Source organism: Microcebus murinus, chromosome 8 (genome assembly GCF_040939455.1).
Source record: "Microcebus murinus isolate Inina chromosome 8, M.murinus_Inina_mat1.0, whole genome shotgun sequence".
Lineage (NCBI taxonomy): Eukaryota > Metazoa > Chordata > Mammalia > Primates > Cheirogaleidae > Microcebus > Microcebus murinus.
Genome location: NC_134111.1, coordinates 107,812,362 through 107,816,835, shown reverse-complemented (window position 1 = coordinate 107,816,835; position 4,474 = coordinate 107,812,362). Strand labels below are relative to the sequence as shown.

Genomic DNA, 4,474 nt, shown 5'->3' with positions numbered 1-4,474 from the left:
GAACCCCAAAAGCAACGGGACGAGTTCTGGTCACATACTCCCTCAAAATGACATCCTGGCCTTCTTCTGGAACTCCCTCCCCTCTCAGACTCTCAAGGTTTCCTCCAGCGTGTCGGTTCCCACAGAGCAGACCTTTGGTCTGAGACCTGACAGTCCAGAAGCCACGCATGCTGCCGCGTGACGGCGGTGTCGCGGCTTGGGACAAGAGGAGGCCCCACGGTGCGGGCTGGGGCGCCAGGCACCGCGGCGGGCGCTGAGGGTGGGGGTGACCCCCGCCCCGGGCCGCCGCCTCGCTCCCAGAGAGGGGACAGAACAAGAGGCAAAACAAAACAAAAAAAAAAAAAAAAAAGAAGCCTACGGCACCCGGTATTCCCAGGCGGTCTCCCATCCAAGTACTAACCAGGCCCGACCCTGCTTAGCTTCCGAGACCAGACGAGATCGGGCGCGTTCAGGGTGGTGTGGCCCTAGACGGCGGAGGGCGCCCCTGCCCCGCTCAAGAAGCCGAGCCTCTCTGCGCTTCCCCGCCGCCTCCTCCCGCCCCAGGCCCCGCGCCGGCGCTGACCCGCACCGGGCGGGCCTGTTGAGTTCACCGGCCGGGTCCGGCGGGCTCCGAGGGACGGGGGTGACAGGCGGGGCGGGGCGGGGCGGGCAGGGAGCGGCGGGCCGGGGTGGGGGGCTGTCTCTCTATACACACACACACACACACACACACACACTCACACTCACTCACTCACACTCACACAAGATGCGCCTCCACGGCTGGACTCGCCAAGGTGGAGACCTTCCAGCCCCCTTCCTCTCCTCGCCTGGCCCACCCCCAGCTCGTGGCCGCCCCCGCCGCCGCCGCCGCCGCCGCCGCCGCCGCCGCCGCCGCCGCCGCCGCCGCCGCCGCCGCCGCCGCCGCCGCCGCCGCCGCCGCCGCCGCCGCCGCCGCCGCCGCCGATTGCGCACGCGCGGGTCGCCCGCCCTTTGACCCCAGGCAGGGGCCGCCCTCCCCGACAACCCCTTTCAGCTGCGCCCCCCACCCTGTGGGTGGGCTGCCGCCTATTCCCCCGGGCCCGGGCTGGGGCACAGCGCATGGGGGAGGGGAGCGAGTGTATGGGGCGTCTCTCTCTCTCTCTCTTGGGATGTGTCCCATGGGTGGGGTGGCGTGGTTAGTGGGGCGCTGAAGAAATCAGTCCCCTCCATCTCCTACCTCCGGAAAACGCCCAAGCCCTTGGAGAACTGCCGGCAACGCGACCGTGGGGGCCGGGACCCTCCTCTGTGTCCTCCTGTGGCCCAGTCCTAGGGGCCTGGGCCTGGCCGGGGCTGCATTGGACCCCGACCCCCCTGGCGTGTGGACTCGCTAAAAATCGGCGATTAGATATTGGATTCCAGCTTCATTGAGGTCATTTCACTAATGAGTGCACCGGAAAGAGTTTCCTAATCCATCTGTGAGGGTGGCAACTGAAAGAGAATTTTAAAGCTGACAGAATAGGCGAGGAAAGGCATAGGAGATTTCCACACCCAGTAAGGAAGCCTTTCCCGAAATGGAAGAAAGAAAGGAGCAAACAGAGACACCGGTAGCCCGCCAGGATCAGAGTCTGCCCCCGAGAGAAAGTACCCTGACCAGGTTCACCCGTGGGTGGGTGGCGAGCTAGCGGCATTCAGAAGAGCGAGGCCCGCAGTCTGTGCAGAAGACACCTGCACTCGGGTGTGTGTGGCGGCACGATTCACAAGCAGCTCCAGATGTTAAGCCAAGGAGAAGCCAGGGAGTTCCCAACGCCCCAGGTGTCCTCAGCCCACGACTGGCTGCTGGGGGAATGCGAAGCCCGGCTCCTTGTCTCAGAGCGGGACAACCAGGAGGTGTGACGTACACCCCGGGGTTCCCAGGAGGATCAGGCTGAAGCTGGGACTTGGCCTGAAAGTGTCCCCTCGCACGGCCACCCCCTTCCCCTTCCTGCTCCTCTACTCCTGGTGCCCCTCCATCCAGGGGCCAGACCTTAAAGAGTCACCCGCAAGAGAATCCTGGTCCCAAAGGAGCCTTCTGGGGGACCCGTGCTGAGAGAGGTTGTGGGCATGGCCCGCTGGGGCTCTGCCCGACCCAGGGCTGAGAGATGCAACCTCCCAGCTCTGGGTCCCTGCAGGGGAAGCGTTGGCAAGCACAGGGCCAGTCCTCCAAAGGCCCAGGTGCAGGGAGCCCAGGCCAAGCAGCCTGTGGAAGAAGCCACCCCGGGAACACGACTGCAGGCCACGGCCCTTCCCACCTCCTCCTCCTCCTCCTCCTCCTGCTCCTCCACCCCCCCCCGACCTCCCACCCCCACCCCCGACATGGCGCAGGGCTCAGAGACACCTCAGACACTTGCTACCCAAAGTGCAAAGGGCATCAGTTGCTCCTCCAAACCCCCCCCCCCCCCGCCCAGCAGACCGCGTTGTCCAGCCAGCCCCCGGGCCTCCCTGGGGTGCCCAGCACAAAAGTGCAGACAACCACCGGACCCTCAATCTCAGTTTTCGGATGTTTTTGCCACTCTAAGGACCCGCAGGCCAGCTGGGCCTTCTGGCAGGACAGAGAGCCCCGGAATCCGACGTGGAGAGCTGGGTGTACGTCCCCACGAGGAGGCGGTCCCCACCTCCGCGGCTCTCCCCTTGCGGGGGGGAAAAGCAGCCACGGGGCCTCAGAGAAGACACCAGGCTGGGCGCCCGCCCCACAGTGGGGGCACGTCCCCCGCAGGCCACTTAGCGACGGCCGCCGGCCGGCGGACGGTTGGGTGGCGCGAGACGCTGCGGCCGCCCTGCTACCGGGTTCCTGGGAGGGCGTCCTGGAACCAGCGTCCACACCAAGCCCTTGGAAGGCCCAGGCGACGGAGGAGCCCCGTCAGGCAGGGGCCGAGGACGGTGACGGCCCGGGCGGGGAGGAGCGTGTCAGGCAGGGGCAGAGGACGGTGACAGGTGACAGGCCGGGCGGGAAGGAGTCAGTCAGGCAGGGGCCGAGGAGGAGACGGGGCTGGGTAAGGGTTAGGGTTAGAGTCAGGGCACAAGTCACAATCGCAAAGACCTGGAAGCGACCCGAGTGCCCATCGACCCACGAGTGCGTAAATGAAATGTGGCGCGTGGACACCACGGAGTGCTATTCAGCTAGGAGGAGCAGCGGTGAGAGGGCACCTCTCGTGGTTCTCCTGGCCAGAGCTGGAACCCGTTCCAGTAAGCCAGGTAGCCCAAGAATGGACACACGAGCACCACGTGCTCGCGCTCACCAGCAAATGGGTACGAACCGACGGACACCCAAGTGGACACAGAGGAATCACCTTCATCGGGTGGGTGTCGGGCGGGTGGGGGGAGGGGATGGGCATACACCTCCATTAGGAATGGGGTGGGTGCGCACCGACTGGGGGATGGGCGCACTTGAGGCTCTGACCCGAGGGGGGAGGCTGGGAGAGGGCAACGTACCCGACCTTAACATTGGTACCCCCACAATACGCTGGAACAACATCAGAGGTTAATGAATAAGAACACAGGGGGGAGGGGGGCACGGGCAACACATGTCACCTTAATACTTGGACTCCCATCATCTGCTTGAAAAGAGAGAGAAAAGAAAATGCAATCATAGAGATAAGAGACACTTTTTAAACATAATGAATCCGAAGAGAAAAGTAAAAGGAGGCCTGTGGAGCAGGTCTGGGTGTGACTCCGGATCCCCCAACATCAGGTGCCACCACCAAAGATTCCTACGTGTAGCCCATAGAACCCCAAAAGCAACGGGACGAGTTCTGGTCACATACTCCCTCAAAATGACATCCTGGCCTTCTTCTGGAACTCCCTCCCCTCTCAGACTCTCAAGGTTTCCTCCAGCGTGTCGGTTCCCACAGAGCAGACCTTTGGTCTGAGACCTGACAGTCCAGAAGCCACGCATGCTGCCGCGTGACGGCGGTGTCGCGGCTTGGGACAAGAGGAGGCCCCACGGTGCGGGCTGGGGCGCCAGGCACCGCGGCGGGCGCTGAGGGTGGGGGTGACCCCCGCCCCGGGCCGCCGCCTCGCTCCCAGAGAGGGGACAGAACAAGAGGCAAAACAAAACAAAAAAAAAAAAAAAAAAGAAGCCTACGGCACCCGGTATTCCCAGGCGGTCTCCCATCCAAGTACTAACCAGGCCCGACCCTGCTTAGCTTCCGAGACCAGACGAGATCGGGCGCGTTCAGGGTGGTGTGGCCCTAGACGGCGGAGGGCGCCCCTGCCCCGCTCAAGAAGCCGAGCCTCTCTGCGCTTCCCCGCCGCCTCCTCCCGCCCCAGGCCCCGCGCCGGCGCTGACCCGCACCGGGCGGGCCTGTTGAGTTCACCGGCCGGGTCCGGCGGGCTCCGAGGGACGGGGGTGACAGGCGGGGCGGGGCGGGGCGGGCAGGGAGCGGCGGGCCGGGGTGGGGGGCTGTCTCTCTATACACACACACACACACACACACACACACTCACACTCACTCACTCACACTCACACAAGATGCGCCTC

General features: G+C 64.8%; 2 non-coding genes across 2 annotated transcripts; both read right to left on the bottom strand.

Moving 5' to 3' along the window:
* Positions 1-351: 351 nt before the first annotated feature.
* Positions 352-470, bottom strand: LOC142872590 (5S ribosomal RNA). Its single transcript, XR_012920843.1, has one exon. It is a non-coding gene; the product is annotated as a 5S ribosomal RNA (ribosomal RNA).
* Positions 471-4,071: 3,601 nt separating this feature from the next.
* Positions 4,072-4,190, bottom strand: LOC142872579 (5S ribosomal RNA). Its single transcript, XR_012920836.1, has one exon. It is a non-coding gene; the product is annotated as a 5S ribosomal RNA (ribosomal RNA).
* Positions 4,191-4,474: the final 284 nt, after the last annotated feature.